Raw genomic sequence first — 20328 nt, 5'->3', positions numbered from 1 at the left:
TGATCTTTCCATTTGAAAAGTGCGACATGGTTTTTCAATAGGTATTGGCAATTCTTTAGGGCCCAATCCTAAGACAAAAGCTTTTCCATTGCCTCCATAGGTTTTGTACTAAACCTTTAGTAAACTGAAATGGAACAAAATCCCAGATCTGTTAAGACACTTTGCCATCTATCAAACAGACAACTAAAACTGCAACAGTATTCAGCTTTCTATCATTCCCAGTAAAAAATGGTCCAAGTGGAAAACAGGATCAATTTCATCACTGACTGCAAAATAGGAGAAAGAAATATGCCATGGCACTAGGCATTGATTGAGCAATAGGAATATTAACCACAGTAATACAGGGAAAATATGCCACCCTTATTCCACAAAAGACTTTCAAAAGAATCAAAATGCTTTCTGATGCCAGGTGCTGGCAGCAATAAGAATGAAATGCAGTCATTTGTAATCTTGAGATTAGCTGGTAGCTTTTAAATAAATTTAAACAAAATTCTCTCATGCCAAAAGAAGTTGGATTACTTTATTCTACCAGTTGAAGATATTCTTTTGCGCTGTGCCAATATGCTACATTAATCTATACAATTGTCAAAGTGTTATTTTTAAGTTTCTGTTTTTTTTTTTTAATTGTAGCGTATACCCTCACAGTCAACTAAACACCTGTAGTTTGTAATATGGGCAAATTAAAATTAGGCATTTAAACAGCAGAGTTGAAGCTTTCGTTGAGTGGAATTATCTATCCAACTGTCACACCTTAAAAGTATTCAACGGTAGAAATCTTATTATTAATTCATTCACTTTTATGAAGTAACATGATGAGTCAAATTATAATTCAGGAGATTTTATTTTTACAAGAGATTAGAGTCTGAATTACATATTTACTGTGCAAACAAAATGGATTATAGATGATATTCAGTTTCCTGTTGGAAAAGCGCTGTGTGAAGCACGTTTCGAGATCGGCACAGTAAATTAACAGGGAGAAAAATCTTACTAAAATTACACGGTGAAGTTCTTAAAAAGATGTAATATTTTGCTTCTGTTCTTACCGTCATTGTTTTTGTAAATTCTGCACTTGAAGATGAATTATTTAAAAGTTGCAAAATTTCCTGAAGAGGGAACTTAAAGAACAGTTTTTTCTGCATAAATCCAATTTTTCTAAATCCTCAATGTTAACTAAGAATTAACACTGCTGTCAGCAGAACACAATGACGCAGTAAAAGAATAAAAATGGAAACGCAGAAATCGCTCCTCAATTTCAGATCAGGAGTTTTGAAAAGACATCGAACCTGCTGTTCAAACATCTCTAAATTACACCGATTTTCAATATCAGTCTCACTAGTAATTTTTAGTCTTTTGTCTAAAGGGAACTGAATATACTCAAAACAAAACCATGCTTTTCAAAACATATGCAAAATTACCTGTAATGAAACTACACTTTTATTTGCAACTGCACCTAAAAATGATCAATAAAAGGAAGTTTATTTGGAATATTAACACAAAGATATATGTTGTAGTCTCTGCACATGGGTGTATCTATAAATACTTGGCATGATCATTTTATGATCCTCCCTCATACACACACGAGCAAAAACTGCAGAAATACTGATCACCTCCACTTAAACTCATTAGATAAAATAGTTCATACAGAACAAAGATAAAATGGAAAGTGTTAATTGGCCCATTACCTATTACACAAATACCCAATCAGTCTGCATACAAGTCAAATCATTGAAGATGTCACCACTGTTAAGAAGAGTGACGATTTCTTGTTGGTTTTTTTTTCCTCCCTATTAAACAGGTAATAATTAAAACATTTACTTAAGAAATACCCACATATTTGGAATCCTACAACTTAAAAAAAACTTAATAGCAGTTTGAGAATTTACAGAAGCTTTCAAGCAGTTTTGATCAGCTCATACATTTGTACAATAACATTTAATAATATCGATAACTCCTCAGACACTCTGGAGAAGATGTAGGAAACATATTTCTGGAGATCTACTGTAGAGCATTTGTAACATAAATTAGGACAAAAATTTCATTTGAAATCCTATCAGATACCTTTTTTTTCCACATACTATGACTTCTACATCATTAGAGCCTTTCAAATCATAAGTTGATTACGGACCTTTGCCATGAAGTTTTTCACTAACTCTGAGTTTATAAATCCAAAATGATGAAATCTTCTCTTTTTCTTGTTTCAAAGTCTTCTTGATCACTAAGGATTGAAAAGAAAAACCAGCAGACCTTTACGGTAAAGGTTTCAAGAGAAGATGTAGAAACAGATAGATCAGATGCTTGATAAATGGCAGATTGCTGAAGAGTCATCCATATGGCTCTCTAGATAACGTTTGAATATGATGAAAGCTTTCTTTGATTTAAAAGCCTACAGTTACAGATGCTTTTCTTATACCTTGAAACTTGCATTAATAAGGCTTAATTCAAATGTATTTTTTTGTGCAAAACGCTCATTTAGCCAGAAGACTGTTGATAATTATCATTTGTGCTTTCCAGACTCTTTACAATACAAGAAATTAGTCTTGCTGAAAGAATCAGTGGTCCTCAAGAAAGCTACAGGATGGATTCCAGACAAGTTCAGCTATGCTAAAAAAAACAAGCTCCAATAGATTTAAGTGTCAGATCTATTTAAAAAGTCTTGATATTTTCTACAATTCCATGCAAAATGGGCAAGCATCCACCTATTTTAAGAGTGCCTCAAGATTCCTAAGTGACATAGTAAACATATCGTTTGATTTTCTAAGTGGAAATGGGCAGAAATTGACCCTAGTTCAAGACGTTCGTGACACATGAAAATAAGAGAAGTGGCAGCTGCAAGCACACAATCGGTAAAAATCAGGCTATGTGTGAGATCACAAGGTGAAAGAAGCAGAATGCTCTGTAAACCCAGAAGGATCTTGGATATTAGTTTGGCATATTGACAGCAAGATCAAATAGCTTTTTCTTTTTTTTAATTGAACAGAGAACAGAAAATGTTCACCCTATCAATTGCTTAAGAAGGCAAGCAGCTGATTTCCTATATTTAAGGACTAAATTCCCAGAGTTAATATAATACTTAATCTAATAGATAATACTTACATGTTTATATTTTTGAACTGAATACATTTACTTCACAGTCCTCCATCCAGTGTAGGTAAATGTTCCAGAAATGCAAAAGCTGCAATGAAAACTCACATTTCAGGCATCTTGCGAGGGGAAAATAGGTAGAACATTGTGCTTTTAAGCAAAGAGCTTAGATGTGATGAAAAGGCAAGTTAATGACAGTAGCACAGTTCACACTGACATATATTCAGTCATTGAAGAGTCTGTGTTTGAAAAATTAAGTCTCTCCTATCTCTAGCTAAGTTTATACACTTGTTATTGTTTATGCTTTAGATAAAGAAGAGGTATATCAAACATAACCCATGTTTCCTCAGAAATCAAATTATTTCTGTTAGAAACAAATCCAATTTGTTTATTAATCTCTCAAATACGTCAAATGGATTTTTAATTGAGAAGTAATTGCATTTTGCCTTCTACAGTCTTTGTTGATTTCATAAGCTTATCATCAATCCTTTGGTGATTTCTCACCTGATAAGGAAATAACATATCTAATTAATCATGTTGTATAACAACAAATCTCCTATTTAGAGGTACAATAATTAGATCAAGAAAGTGCTAGGAAAGCAGGAAAATTATTCCCCAAGGTAGAAGGATTGTGGGATCCACTTGAAAGGAAGATATGCAGTTTGCAAAGTTGATTAATTAGTTTTATGAGGATCTTGAAAAGCTCAGTACTTTGAAGTATGCAATCAGTTTGGAAAAATAAATATCTGCACAATGAAGATACCTTGTACCAACTTTCAAAATATTATCTGTGGCAAAACACAGCATTTGCTTTGCTATATGAAAACCTGTTTTCACTTTCGGAGACACAGTATGATAAATTTTGGCAAGCTCAGTGATTTCCTATCTATGATTCATTTGGCAAGGCAGAAATGCTAAATAAGAAGCTTGCCTTGAATTTACATATCCCATCCACAGAGTTTCAGCTGCAGCAGCTGAGAGTAAAGAAGATGCTAGATCAAGTAAAATGTCTTTTTGGACGAGAGACTGTAATGAATCAACACTTAAAATATGTGGTCATTCTCCACCATGTGTGTATTTTAATCAGTCTTATTAGATGTCCTAAAAACCTAAAATCTCTTTATATCTCATTTAGAGACCTGCGGCAGAGATGAATACATTAGTTAAATGAATAATTTGAAGCTGACAGCCTCAGCAAACTGGTTCAGAGCAACTGTGAGCAACACAGCTGTGGCATCACGCTGAAAATATCGCTCTATCTGAACATATGTGCAAACCTTGGGAATGAATGAATTGTGTCCTGGAGGGGAGAAGATAGGAAAAGAACACCAAATCCTTTTGAGCAGGTAAAAGGGAATCTGAAAAGCCTCTTTGGCACAGCAGATCAAGAATTCTCCACAGAAAAATCAAAAATATAATGAACAGAGTCAAATGCACAGGAATCACAGGTTACACAATGCTGTTTTGAACTTCCAGTCTCTTTTCTCAAGGCACAATGTGAATAAATAGAACATTTTTCCTGGGAAAAAAAAGAAAAGAAACAAAAAAAACAACAAATAATAAAATACTGAAAGGACATGACAAAGTATCTTATTCCAAATGAGCATTTGAAAGAGCAATACGCCACTCTGGATCTGGATTCAGTCATTTCCTCATTGCATGAGCTCTTCGAATCAAGGACTGTCTTTTGCTCTGTGATTTTCTTCTTTTCCCCCCCTTTGCTTAAGCAGACACTTAACCTAAAAGAAACTATTCAAAGTCTGCGAAGTTCAAAATCTGACAGTTCACTATCTAGAAAGTAAACCTAGCATTTCATAATCATAAACGTCCTGATTTCTGCAATTCTAGTTGATTATTTCAGCATTCTAAAAATTGGAAAAAAGCCTGTAGAAGTTGACTGAAAGACTAAATTTATTTATCTTTATCTGGACTTAAAGTCCTAAAATAGCTGTTCTTTAAGCAAAACTGTACTTCACTAGTCATCTCTTCTACAGAACCTTTTTTAAGTACAGAACATGTTTACAACACTTGTCAAATAGAGGGTTTATTTTTGAAATATTTATTCCACTTCTTCCTGATTACTTTATAATCTCTAAAAAAAATATCATGTACTTATGCAACATTTTAGCTAACAGAATCTGCAAATTTCTGCTATATTTTATTCCCTCAAGTAAACATTCCTTGACTTTCTCTCTCATGTCACATACTCCAGCAGCTGTGGCCCTGATGAGTCTTCATAGAAATTAGTTTAGATCTGACAGCATTCATGTTTGCTAATTTTAAACTTTCTCTTCTCAATTCAGACACTTTCCATTCAGCTATTCCTGATACCCATTTATTGGCAAATGTAGTAGTTCTCAGCAGCTGGCAAAATGAATTACACCTATTTATCAGAGAAATGAGCCAGCATTGCAAAATCTAAGATGGGATGAAAAATTGTGCAAAGACAGATGTCAGAAGCAACAGCAAGGACTACATGAAAGGCTTGAACTTCTGGACAAAGAATCCACTTTATGTTACAGTTAGTAGAATTTTAATATTTTTCTAAGCTTAAAACAATAAAATTCAGCTAAAAAAAATCTCTACATCCACAGCTAATACTATTATTCATAATGCTAACAGCAAGGTCTGTATGTGCTCTTTTTAATAACCTTCCACCATATTTAATAGACTACATGCAGTCCAGTCATCATCTCTCAGCTGAAGCTAATAAACATTACTATTATTATTATTTTTAAGTTTATGAGGCATGAACTTAATATCACAATGATATTGTCTCTATCATAGATGAACCAGGTTGCAAAAATCTCTTGTATGCTGACTCTTATTTTAATAATACATGTGTAACATTTCTTGTTTCCTAAATGTTTAATTTGAACTGACTACTCAGAGGTGCTATCCTGTAAAATCATTTGCTTTTGCATATTTTAATGCTTAAAAAATATCCCTGCTTTAATATTTGAGTATGGACATAATGAAAATTCCTTCACTTGGCCAAAATACGCACTTGCAGAAGTCCACTGCAGTGTGAAAGATTTACAACTCATTTCTTTTACTAGCATATTAGACAATTTTTAGAAAAGTGATATGAATCTTTCCTCATAGATAGAGAAAGCTTTCCTCCTATTAGGTGAAAGGAAGAGAGGAGTTTAGGAGTTACACATGATTATTTCCCAAATCAATGGCAAGTGAACTAAAAAGAACAGCGGAAGGTTTTGCAGCTACATTTTCTTTCAAAAAAGCCTACCTTGCTGCTGTGTGGAAAGAGTTGCCCATATAATTATACTAAGCCTATAGTAGCAAACTGCTAAACACAATTAGAATACCCAAAGTATAGAGATGCTAAGGTAATTGATGAAAGGCGCTGATCTGTACTTAAAGTAAAATCAGCAAATTAAATCTGATATAGAGAGATTAAAATACCTCACTTTTATCTCTTACAGAAACAAGTTAACTTAGGGGAAATTCTCCTTTGATTTTGTTTAAATAGAAAAATGTGTCCAAGAAGCAGCAATAATCCGCCTTCATCACGTCTGCACAATATCTGCGAGAAAACTAAAAAAAAAAAAAGCCAAAATCTTCTAATCAATAATCTATTACTAATATTGATGCATATTGAAGAAATGTATAAGACACTTCAAATATTCAATAGATTGTGTAAAAACTTGAAGTCACAATAGACCTGTCACCGACACAGAAAGATTCTACTGTAAAATAGTGCAGTTTCTTATAACGCTGCACTCTACAAATAAGCATTTAATTTCCGGAAGTTGGCTCCTTCTTGCTGAATGCTCAATTTGAATAAAATAAACAGGCATCATAACTGCCACAATTTGATTAAACATAAATACAAATCAAGGCCAAGTCTCCTGGCATATGTTTATGATATGTATTGCAGACAGATGTAAGCATTCTGCTTACCCTCTAAGCCTGAGAAAAAAAGAAAAAGAAAAAAGAAGCTACATAACTGCAGAAGCATGATGTGATGCCTACATTAATAAACCCCGCTGCAAGGCAGCTTTATTTGCGTAGATTTGATGCTGTGCTAACACAGTTGCAGTTCTCTTTTAGCTCAGAACTCACACAGAATAATCCCAGATGTAGGGCATAAACATACAAACAGTTTAAACCACCACCACCCTGTCCAAGAAAAAAATCTGCATTTTTATAACCACAATATCTCAGAACCATAACCAACTTGGAGATGTTTCAAATATAATTCCTACAACTCAACTGCTATTCCTATTAAATTAGGCCATTTGTAGAAAACTTACTGACATGAGATACATAATCAAATTAAAACAGACCTGTCTAGAGGCTTTCTCATACTGCAATTTATCAGAGTATTATTATATTCCTAATTATTGCAGAAAGTCACTATCATCATAGTATCAAATAATATGTAATTAATGCCAACCACTTTTCCAGTGCTTGCACTAAAGTGTATGCTGGTGTTTCTAGGAAGTCATCTAATGACCTCTTGGGGAAGTGAGGGGATGGGGAGGGTTTCCTTGTGGATTTATTTTGTTTTAATACATATTTTGTTTCATGAAGGCAGGAATATTTCTAACTCAAATTTACCTCCCAAACTCACCAAAGTAAGTTTTTCTTCTTGCCCCAACTACCCCTCTAACATTATCTTTTTCCATTAACATCCCCACAAAAGGAAATGCTAAGCTAGCCCTAATGTAGAGTTTAGCATACATGGACTATACCATGCATTGATTTAAACAATCATTCCTCATGTGTTAATTAAAACTATCTTTTTCTGTTTAATTGCTCGTCTCTAATGATATTACATGAAGACAATGCATATCTCAAGGAGTTGAGAAATGCATATTCTTTGGCAACAGTGAAAGCTATCATATGCTCAGTGGTTTCAACTTTCTTTCAAAATTGTGCTGGAAGAAACACTTCTGCAATGCCTTGAGAAAAAATAAAATAAAAGTTGTGAACATCTGCTGATATCGATTCTGTAAATCTGAAACTTTATGAAACCTTAGATGGGATGGATTTGACAAGCATTTTTCTGGAACACTTTCAGACTTAAGCAAACAACATCTGTTAATATTGATTTTTTGGGTTACATTGAAACTTCCAGACGAATTACAATCAGTGGGTGATTGAAAATTGTTGCCATATACGTTAGAAGATCAAATATTAAACAAAGGTTTAAAGGATCTATTTACTTCTAGCTTTATTGGTAATCTACAACCATAGCCCTCCAGAAGAAAATGAAAAAAATAAAGGTGAGAAAAACATTTCCTTTATTTAAGCTAACATACCAACAGATCAGATGATATAATTTACATATATGATAGATAATTGAAAGACAGTGCATATGCCCGTTGCATTACTTTACAGTTATACAGTTGACATAAATGTTTGCATAAGTACGTTATAGAAGTCCACAGAAGAGAAATTAAGATAGTTGAAAAATCCTGCTTTGAAGAACTTCTTGCTATAAAAACAAAACTAACATTCCCTGAATCATGAACAAAACAGGTACATTTAGAAGTTAGGACAATAGCATTTTAAGTTGCTTTATGTCCTGTTGCCTGATGCCAAGGGTATCTTTATCTTTGAACATTTCAAGTTCTCTTTTATGTAAAATTTTCCTTTATTGGTGAACTACTGTTAAACGATCAATCTGCTCAACAGTTTTTGATATGGTAAATTATGCAGTACAATTGAAGCACGCACTTACCGAAATTATGTAAATGAAAATTCATTTCCGTATTTTATATGTAGTTTTCAGTTTACTCCACTTCTACTGCAGCAAGTAGGCATTCATATATGGTATTTCACACATTAGTATTCTATTAATAAATATGGAATAGTAGTTTTTAATAGTTGTGTGAAATCTATCAGCCTAGTACAATTTATAAAATCAGTTCTACAATAATACCAGTTTTTAAAAAACTGTTTCCTAATGCAACTGGACTTGCCATTTACTACGCAGAGTTTAGTCTCCTTTCCATTATCAAGGTAGGAGTCACATGGAATAATGGGCTCTCCTGCCAACCTCCTGCATCTCTTCCAGCCATAGATAAGGCCTGGCTATGAACACATAATGGCACTAATGAATCAACTTCAGCTAGAGGTCATACAATTTTACCTAAGCTTTCAGATTCTAGCAAAAGTCACCTGAACACTACCACTCATGGATAAAATAAGTCTTTTGTCCACAAAATTTATTTTATGAGGACAGAAAATTCACATTTATAAATTTAGCTTTTGCTCAAGTTTAAGCTGCCTCTCTGTCCTACAGAAATTCTATTTGCACTTGAGAGATTTCTTGAAGTCAAATCTCAACCATATGGAGTTAGCAGTCAGTTCTATTTATCTTTCACACCACATGAAGTACCACCAGCCAGTCCAGTATCTTGCTGGTAAATCTAAGCAAGACATGGATAACGTTAGTAGTCAGAAAGAAACACTTGACAGCACTGTGTGCTTCCTTCAGAGGAGAACATCTGTTTGCAAACCACGCAACTCGCAACTATCATGAAAAAAAGTTTGGATTTCTTGCTGAGGCTGACAGCCACATTGCTTGTACCACTATGTGTATATATATGAACACCTGGACTCCTGGGAGCATGATCAATTGTGTCTATATTGTATATTAGAGCTTCATAACTCCTGACATTTTCTATCATTTATAATTTCTTTACTTAAAATTTGGATTTCCTAGCAGCTGCAGCTAGGATGAAGTACCTCACCTGCGCTGGGCTGAAGAGAGCTGCTGGGAGCAGGTCTCCTTGTCAGCTGGCTACCAGACACAATGGGAGCACTGCAGCATCTTTGGCATGACAAAGCTCATCACTTTTCGATGAAAACGATTCATTACACTTTGTTTGCTAGAAGAGGGTTATGCCAGCCATTAGAGACATCTACTCTAATCTTGAAATAAATGCACGTCTTAAAGACAAAGTTCCCTTCCACTGCCAAAAAAAACCCCTTCAAAGTGCTAATTTTTGAAGAAAAATCTGAACAAAGCTCTTCCCTTGAATGTTGTAAGATGCTTCAGTACTACAGGCATTGAGTATGAAGTGAAATCAGAGACATAAAATAGAAATAGCTGATCTTAAGCATCTGTGGAAATGCTTTCATAGTTTATAGATGGCCCAAAGCAGCTTTGGCTGTAGTTCAAAATGCTTCTGGGGATCTGAATTAGAGTGAAGGTGGCATCCACCATTCTTCCACTCTACAGACATGTCATCAATCAATAACCAAACTGCATACTTATTTTATGAACATATCTTTACGATACAGACATTACAAAAGAAGTACCTATAAATTAAATGCTATCACACAGGGTGAGTGAGTAACTGCACACAAGGAAAGAAAAGCACATTCACACCTGACACCATATTTCACTTTGTTACATGGTGACAACACAATGAGGTCAGGAATAAACATACAAGTGAGAATAACCAAGCAGAAAAATGATCAAAGCACAATGCATTGCTATGTATGCAAAACTACATATATATAATAAACACATATATATGTATACATGCAGACAAGTGCATCTCATGCTGTGAAACTGATATCAAATGAGAAAATCTATTAATTATTCCCAGACTGTAATTAGTGCCTTCCCTCTCATAGCTGGTTCCAAGGACACTGACCCATTGGTTTAAACACTATAAAAAAACTGAAAAATAGAGACAGAAAAAACAAAAGCATTCTCAGATTGACCCTCTACTTCAAATTCATGAGATTGATACATTTTAAAATGAGAACTTAAACATTAATTATTATGTTAGAATCAGGGTTTGCATTTTTAAGTCAAAGTTCACACAATTCAAAGCTGACCTTTGGAATTACAGCATTCTGTATTTATACTGTGGATCTCATCTAAACAAAAAGTACACCTTTTATCACCATAAAGCTTGACCAAATTGAAATAAGAGAGAATGCCTGTTTAGTTAAACTATTCCAATATTTTTAATTACATTTGCTTAGTGTTTTATGGAAATTAATAGAATGGCATAACCTAAAAATAGGACAAACTGTTCTGTATACTTCATATTAAAGAATTTAATATTTCGCTGAAGAATACCTGAAGTCTTATTTTATAAGGCATCTTGGAGATTAATTAAAGCACTTACCACTACTTTTGTCTTACCAAACTACTCAGTGTTAACTGAGTAGATAGTTTAAGTGTGTTTGTTTCAATTTTTTAATTAAAACACTTCTATAGGGCATGTACCTCTATTAAAAGCCACGTTCAAATTTTTGCCTCCAAGACATATTTAAGAACAGTTTAAGAGAGATAGTTTTTCTCTAAAGTGAAAATTAGTAAAGCAGTTCTTCTTAGTTGTATGTTTGAATAGCTCTGAAGGAATGGCATGATCTAGATATACATGTAATTGCAAAGCTTTAGAAATCAATGATTGACATTAAATTTTATATATCAAAATTCACACGTACTTTGCTTTGCCTGCTCTATAACCTGTGTAAAATTGGCCATTCTTTGGCAAATTTATCTTTTGGTGCTATGCAATGTTTAGCTGGATGGATATTTTTTTTTAATTACTCTGAACATACGCCATATTTAATGCTGAAACATCAATGTCATCTACTACCTAATGTAGTATCCATGCACAAAGAGCAAAAGGGATAAGTAGTATAAAATTTTCTTTTTAAGTAGGGAAATTAGTTTTACTTTTCAACAGAATTCCTTTGATTTATACAGTTCTACTCACAAGTTAAGCAAAAGAAATGCAACTGGCATTTAGATTCATACTTGAGGGCACTGTGTTAACTGTCACTGAGATTAATACAACCTGCAGGAGGTATTGTGGTGGCTGGCAGTTAGATTTATATAGTGCACTTAATGAAGATATACACCACATTTAAATACACCTGGTCATAGCTTCCTCTGTTCCTCTCTTCAATTTCCCCAAAGGTAGGACTTCCAAGATACTTGGAAATGTGCCATTGTTCAGAAAAAAAAAAAAAAAAAAGAAGTGAACTATGTGCCTTTTCACCCACTCCAAATATTTGCTCTAGTTTTCAGACTGTTGAACTCCGCATACTGAGCATATGTATCCACTGCTCCAACCTGTATTCTAACTCCTCTGTATTCTTTGTAAGGAATATTGCAAAAATCCTCACAGGTTAAGTTGAGCAAGACTCTGTACCCAACTGGAAGGCATCTGACAGTAAAAGGACTCAGTACCTCACAGCTCATCGTTTGCTGCGGATCAGTGTCACTAGACAGAGTTCTGCCGAGATACATGAAAATATAGGCTAGAGATATTACACCAAGTTGTTGGAAGTAACGTCATCCATAAATATCTCTTTTAAATTATCTGAATATTTTTAAGTATTTGAGTATTTCAAAGAATCAAGAAACGTGAAATACCTTTTCTCCTGAGTTCAGCATACATGAAAAAGTTAATGGAGTAAATGAAGAAGTTTAATGTACAACATGCCTGTATGCATGCAACAAGCTACATCTAAGAAAGCAGCAGAACTTAGAGTGCTAAATACTACAAAATTCCTCATTACTGGGCATTTATGAATATCCAAAATTATTTCCATCAAACTGCTGCAAGTTCTCTGCAATTTCAGACAGATGTTGCAGGTGATGTGATTTTTAATGTATTAAATAACACACTAACTTTTCTAGCATTATATATAATACTTGATTGGCTTGTTTAAGCTGTGGGGTTTTTTTGTTTGTTTGCTTATAAATAGAAAATGTCATTTTGAAGTCTAATAAATATGATCGAATTTGAGGTGCTTAATCATATTTAGGAATTCCTCAGTGCCAAATTCTCATGTGAGTAATTCATAAAATACTTCACAAGTTTTAGAAAAGAAATTACATTTTAATCAGTGGTTGAACAAACCTAAAAGAGAAACAGAAGAAAAGAGATTCCATTCTTCAAAGATCTTCCACGTTTCACCATTTACCTTCCAGTTTCAATTTCCTACTTCTCTGTTTCTCCACTCATTTATGATAAGGAAATTAATTATTGAATTTTTTCTGAGATTAATATATATTTGTCGTACCCTTTCTTTAACTTATTCTATTGCCATAACTTCAGAGTTGGCAATGATAGTATATCAGCTAAAACATTCATTATCTACCAAACTCAGCAATATACAAGAGTAATTAATTCCCTGCTGAATGCCATAAGTAGGAGGAGAACATATGGAGTAAGTATCTCTTATTTCAAATATTGATCCACTCATCAAGATTAACTGTAAGTAAATAGTCATGCAGAAACTGTAATCGTTATCTATAGATCAGCTGTAGTTCTTCAAGAAAATACAAGATGCATTCTCTAGCAAAAGCGGAAGAATGAAATTTGATGTGAAAATTTGACTCTATTAAGAAAAAAACACCCAGTATCTTTAAACAACCAAAAGATGAGTACTGTGGGTCCCAAGCCCATTAGTGATTTCAAGATTAGCAAGGCCTTACCTACGCAGAAGTTCTGACAGTTACTTCTACCACTACCTTTTGCCCATAAGAGCACTTCATTATTTTGACCTTAGTGTTTCTCTCAATGCAAGATTTAAAAGAAAAGAAAAAAAAAAACAGGAAAAAAAAACCTACTTGTATGAGCTGGGATACTTGTCATTTTTCTTCTCCCTTTAAAAAAAAGCAATGGATGTAGTTGTGTTTATCTAAACTGGGATCAAATCAACTGGTTAGCATGCACTCCTAGTAATACATTTTATTCTGATAAATAGTTCATGTCCTATATTCATGTGAAATGATGCACATCAAGGCACGCATGTAGCCTGCACATAAGTGGAAGGGATGCATGAAACAGAAAAGATACCAAGCTGTGTAGTCTTCTTTTTCAAAGAAGGCTCAGCATGATGAACAGCTTTACTTCCAGCCAGAACAATGCAAATGACTTTAACATATCTTTGATGATGATACAAAAATAACACTCTTGTATTTTTAATTTTTCAAAGGTCATTCCCTTTAGAAATTAGTGAACTTCTATAAATGACAAATAGTGCCTAATGACGAACAACCAGAGATGAACAACCAGTTGGCTCATTGATATTCAAAGTCAACTCAAAGTACAGCTTCGTAACAAAGGGAAACAAATACACAGCATAAGCATCACACGTGGGTTTGACTGTAAAACTCACATCAGAGAATACCTAGGATTCAAAAAGGAACTGTTTAATTAGCAGCTTCAAAAGGAATGACCATTTGCATACTGAACAAACGATTGAGCTATCTGTGTTCTGATCAAAAGCATTTGGATCTGAACGGTCAGGGATTATGTATTATGTATCAGTCGATTACACATTAATGCACAAGCCTGAGTCAGAAATGCTCAATGTTCGTTCACAAAACCAGATTTCCTTAGTCAGTGGAGCTCAGAGATCTTTTACTATAACTGTCATAGCAATGAGTTTGTTGGACAGACACAGATCTCATGCAAAAGCAAATCCTTTATAATTAAGGCTATGGAGCCAAAGGAAATATTAGTAGTTTTAGGATTAGTTAGTATTTAGGAATTTAGTTGTGGTTGGGGCTTCAATTTTTTTTTCCCCACTCCATAGACACTTTCTGTAATACTACAGATATCAGAGGAGAACAGCTCAACAAGCACTGAAAAATTATTCTCTTCATTCCAGCTGAATCATTTCCATTTTGTTTTAGTATCACCATGACTGAAGTCTCAATACCCGTGCAACTTGCTTCTGAAACCTTATTTGCCTCATGGTTCTTTTAAGACCTGAGGTCAATATTGAGAATTAGCCTCGTATTTACAGGGTTTGAAATGTACATTGTACCACTGGTGCAATCAAGATGCAATTCCCTACAAAGTACTGCGAACACATAATGAGGTTCTCAGGGATGTGAAGATTCAACTGTCAGTTCAAAGCATTAATTTCCTAGCTACTCCATTCATTAGGAAAAAAAACAACATTTGGAACAATGCTTGTAAGCTGAATGAAGTATTCTGAGGGATCTGAGCAAAAGCAGCAACAAAGAAACCATCTAAAGAAGAATTTGCGTCACTTGCAATGATGTTACAGCATCGTAGATCTCCCTTAAATATAATTTTACTTCCATAGTTAATATCAGACGACTCTATATAGCTTATTATCATTAGATTTCAAAGCACTTTCTAACGTCTACTATCATTAACCATTAAAAACACAAACCTAAATATCAATTATTACTATCATGTTTATGCAAGACAGTGAAATTTCTCCCAAACAGTATTTGTGGCTACATCTCTACTAGTTGATTATGACATTCCCACTGCAACAAGGTATGGCTGCATATACTATTAAAATAATCAAGGGCATGTTCCTTATTTAGGCCAATTTTCGTTCTCCCAAATAATTCACAAGCCAGGGCTGGGCACAGAAGCCTTCCAGAGACAATTTTCAAAAGGCTGGTACCAAGCAGCCACCCTATTTTGGAAGGTAGGAGACTTCATTAGCATTGGGTTGATCTTTACCAGTCAGCCTCAGTGCCTGGGAATGTTCCCAAGCATGTTTAATTTACACTAGAGTCAATTTATCCTGATAGGTCAAGAATTAATTAAACAATTTGGGCCTTTTATACATTCTTGTACTTCAAGAGGAAGAAAAAGTGGTGGGTGGAGAAACAATATATTCATACTTTAGACATTTCAAATTCTGGGGAAGATTAAAACTCAAAAATGCATTATGCACCATCTCAGTATTAACTAAGAAAAAATTGAAGATGTAACATTTTAAGTTTTTAAACATACATTATTCACCCTATAAAGCATTCAGTTTTGGTGAAAGGCAATTTGGTCCCTACTGTCAGTCACATCTACTGTGCTTACCAATTCAAAATAAGAACTCATCAGAAACAATGTTAAATGCTACTAAAACTGCAACATGCTATTATAGCTTCTCCTCTTGTGATGCTTCAGAATTTTACGCTGAAAAAATAAATCTCTTCACTTTGCACATATTGACAATACCTAGAAATTAAAGTGTTCTGAAGAAAGGTTTTGCAGATCACTGTATTGTTCTCGAGAAGCTACAGCAGAAATACCAGAATTTTTTCAGAATTTTTCATAGTTCTAGAAGATCCAAAAACTTGCATCTATGATTACAAGACTTACCAAAAATTTTTAATTTGAATGGGGAGATACTTGTTTTTGCTTGAGAGAACCCAGTCCAGCACCTCATACTGTTCACATCTCAGGCACCAGGGTACAGAATGTGAGAGCTTCAGTAGGTTATAGAAAGAACCTCACACCCCCTAGACACTCACTCTATTTTACACAAATCAAAATAGATGTACCAAATACTGTTACTATACAAGATAACTGATTAAATAACTCTCTGGAGAAGGGTAATACAACTGCCTAATTTGATCATATATCTAGAGCTGAAAATAATTCCCTAATTTTCTGAGCACCCTTACAACTGAACTATTAGATAAGAGTATCTTTTCTCTGGTTGGCAGCTTTCTGAATATAGTCTTTTATCTCTTCTGATTTCTTACAACTTATCAAAGATATAACAATCCAAACTACACGGCCAATGAAACATTTGCTAACAAAAAAAAATGTATTGAAACAACCCAGGAAACAAAACTTACCAAAAAATAAGTTCACTTTGACCTAAACAATTTTCCTTCCTGTTTCTAGATTCAGGTAAAGAAATTAAGTAGTGACACAGAGATGGGAGAAATGCTATGATATTCCTGAAAACTTACTTATACCTCAAAAACAAAAAAAAGTAAATCACAACCACACGATCATCACAGGATAATTTGTGAAATACACTAGAGATCTCTTTTTTAAAGCAGAAAAGGATTATTTTGACTTTCAGGTTTCCATCTAGCTGAACATACTACTGGGTTTACAGATCAGCCACTTGCTTTCTGATTCACAGTGCACTGCTACCTTGCATTGAATAAATGACATCAGTGGTGAAGTACGTTTTGAAGATAGGGAGAGTGGGGAGGAGCTACAACCTGTTTTTAATATATGCATGAAGCCAAAGTACTCCAGGTATGAAAAGTAAAGATTTCTCTTGTTTGGATTTAAAGTGAAGTACTAAGAACAAAGACACTTTTTAAAAATAATCTGAAGTGATAGAAGAACTTCTTATTAAAATAGTAATAAGAGCATAAGCTAGGGTTAAAAGGAAGTGGATCTTCAACAGTAACTTCCACTTCTGGAAAACCACAATCAGAACGCTCAATTGCATCAAAAATATCAGGAACAGCAAGGGATTGATTTTTCTTGTTTCATTTCAAGATTCACTCTTATTCTGTAGCATTCATCCCTAACATAACTCCTGATAATGTATGGTTGTGAATTGAATGAACTCATATCATCTACTTCAAATTACATATTGATTCTTCGTGTGTATACTGTACATATGAGTACAGTGTATATACAACATCTGCTTTTCTGAGCTTTTTTCCAACCTCCTTTGTTAATAAGAACATCTTCAATTTATCTACAGGATTTTGATGCTTAAGTAGAATTTCATTTAGATAGTTCTAATGAACTCAGTTAAAATTTATTTTCTGAGACCTGAGGAAAAAAACAGTACAGATTTTAAAATACTGACTTAAAATAGGACTTGAGATGCTACTAGATATTACATTATGGATAATTGATTGTACCTGTAAGCCTGAAAAAAAGAATATATAATTAATGCGATCTATGAACAGAGTGGTTGGGGGAGAAAAAAATATATATATCCACTTAACTAGGGTATTTATATAAAAAAATATATATCATAATCATAAAAATATCAAAAAAACAAAAAACAACTTATTAATACTGATGAATTCATTTCATATTACACTGCAACATAGAATTGATGTCTACAAAGGATTAAGGGACAGAATTTGCTTCCCTAGTATTAGAGCTCTCTACAGAAAATTATGAATAATTACTGCAGGTAATACTGCAATACACCTTCCACAGCTTCTCAAGTGAAAAGCAGGCAAAATGTGGTGCTTAAGGAGTAGGAAGGGACTTCTCTCCTTAAACTTTCCCAAAGCAGCTATGACGAATTTCATCAGTAAATCTGATGTTTATGTATACTAAGGGCGGTTGATCTCATTTGCAAATCAGGCATTTAAGAAAAGCTGGTTTCCAAGGTTTCCAGACTTTGTATTCTCTCAAACAACTATATTACAAAGAGATTAAAAAATTGTAAAAATTATTCTCCTTCCTTACAGAGAACCTAGATAGCTAGTAAATGTGGTGAAATAAATCCCATCCAGTTTGTATACTGATACGTTAAAAGATGAACTGAAAATCATTTCCAATATAATTTACTTTCTCAAAGTAAACCAGACATAGAGTAAAGATGTCTCTGCCTAATTTTAATGAAAATTCTCAATATTGCATATCACACAGCATTTTCATGAAAATCAGCAAGATGAGAAAGGCCAGTTTTCTTAGAGTTACACTTAGCTATATTTGTTGGCTCATCCAAATAAAATACAAGATTTTTTATAGAGTGAAGATATGAGTTACTTGTCCTCAAGTACCTATCCAACTATACCACAGTCTTTCCATTATGAGTATGACAGTAAATTATGCCAAAGGCAAGACATGAATGTAAGACACTGTTAACATATCAACATATAACTCAGGTGAGATGCTATTTTATGAGGTATGTTCTTTTTCTAGCATGCACCACTCTGGAAGCAGCTCAAGTAAACTGAAAACTCCAGTTATTTCAGAATTAGAGAAAAATCCAAATTGATGCTTTCCAGTGCAGTTACTATAGTAACTGAGAGAGTGGGAAATTAATTCTAGCTCTCTAACAAGAGTCAAGAATAACCACTTTCCATTACATATGCATAACGATAAAACTATGTTAGCTCATATAAAATAATAATTATGAAAATTATTTTTTCATGAAGTGGATTTTTATTTTAAATGAGATCTTGAACAAGTAAGCAGAACAAAAACTGTAGAAATACTCTGCACAGTGAGCTAGTTATGTTACCAAAAACTTCAACAAACTTTGATCTAACATAGAATGCATATTTTTGGCAGTAACTTTGCTTTTTTGCTTTCTTCTTTGCCTACAAATTTTAACAACCTTGAAGTGCAGATAATCTATAATTTTTGACTTATAGCAGCACACTTCTCATACAGAATCATGACTTCTGAAAAAAATGACTAAGCAAGAAATGCATGATCTCACTCTCAACTAGCAAATACTTTGTCAAGTAACAGTTAAGGGCACAGGATTCCACCACACAGATTTATAACGCCTTTGTAGGTTACAGTCAGTGTATAAGCTTTATATAGCGTGGAATATCTTAAGCAAGTCTTCTACTCTTTATTTTTCCTTCATTTTTACTTAGCTGCCTCAGTGCTTTTCCTCTGAAACAAACAAAAAAAAAAGAGGCACCCACATATACTGCCCGCAAATATTTGCAGCTTAATTACTTTTATCTAGGGACTTGTTATTGATAAATTTAATAGACTTTGGGGTGTTCTCTTCTGAGACCTTTAACATGTTTGGGGCCTAGAGAGCCATGAAGAAAAACAGAACTCAGAGAGGGAAAGTCAATGGTCCACTGATTAAGGAAAAAAAAAAGAAAAAAATAAATCACACACCTGCTAAAGAACATCTTAAACAACACACTGTGGTCTTCAGGCCCTGAAGGGCCAGGGATAACAGTACTAAATTAATCCTTTTAGTCTTGCCGTGATTATAAAATCATGTCCAATATGAGTATACCTATAATGCTTTGTAAATTGGAATAGCAGGAAATAGTCTCGCTTATATTTACACATTCCAGTAACACAGTGGAAAGCAGAGCAATGACAGCACAGCAACAAAGCCCTAAGCTACAACAAGTAAGTATTTGCTTAAATGCAACAACCATAGACGTAGAAATACAGGAAGAAATGTGCTTACCTTCAGAAGGCTTCAGATATGCAAGAATCTCCACAAGCTACCTTTGATTCTACTGCCACTCCTTCCCTCCAGGTCTGGGAAGGGGTGGATCCTGGCTCCACCCCCTCTGATCACTTAGGTACATTGCATGCACCTGAGCTCCCCTAGGTTGGCCCTGCCTTCATACCAGGTGCTCAATTATTGGCTCAAGCCATGACTCTGCATTTCTGCTACAAATCCTAGTGTATAGGTATAGACCTCCATATTACTAGTATAAGTTATTGTACTTCAAAAAAAGAACAGTATGTCATACAAGACTCAAGCTAAGTGGTGCCATATTTTAAATTGATTTTTTTTTTTTTTAGATTTTTAAGGAAGCAT

General features: G+C 34.1%; 1 long non-coding RNA gene across 1 annotated transcript; it reads right to left on the bottom strand.

The window, feature by feature from the left end:
* Window positions 1–836: 836 nt before the first annotated feature.
* LOC116216942 lies at window positions 837–20205 on the bottom strand. The gene is made up of 3 exons (XR_004160680.1): window positions 19969–20205; window positions 3094–3172; window positions 837–2215 (listed from the first exon to the last, which is right to left on the bottom strand). It is a non-coding gene; the product is annotated as an uncharacterized LOC116216942 (long non-coding RNA).
* Window positions 20206–20328: the final 123 nt, after the last annotated feature.

Source organism: Meleagris gallopavo, chromosome 9 (genome assembly GCF_000146605.3).
Source record: "Meleagris gallopavo isolate NT-WF06-2002-E0010 breed Aviagen turkey brand Nicholas breeding stock chromosome 9, Turkey_5.1, whole genome shotgun sequence".
NCBI classification, from domain to species: domain Eukaryota; kingdom Metazoa; phylum Chordata; class Aves; order Galliformes; family Phasianidae; genus Meleagris; species Meleagris gallopavo.
The sequence above is the reverse complement of the archived record's forward strand: the minus strand, read 5'-3'. Positions and strand labels throughout refer to the sequence as shown.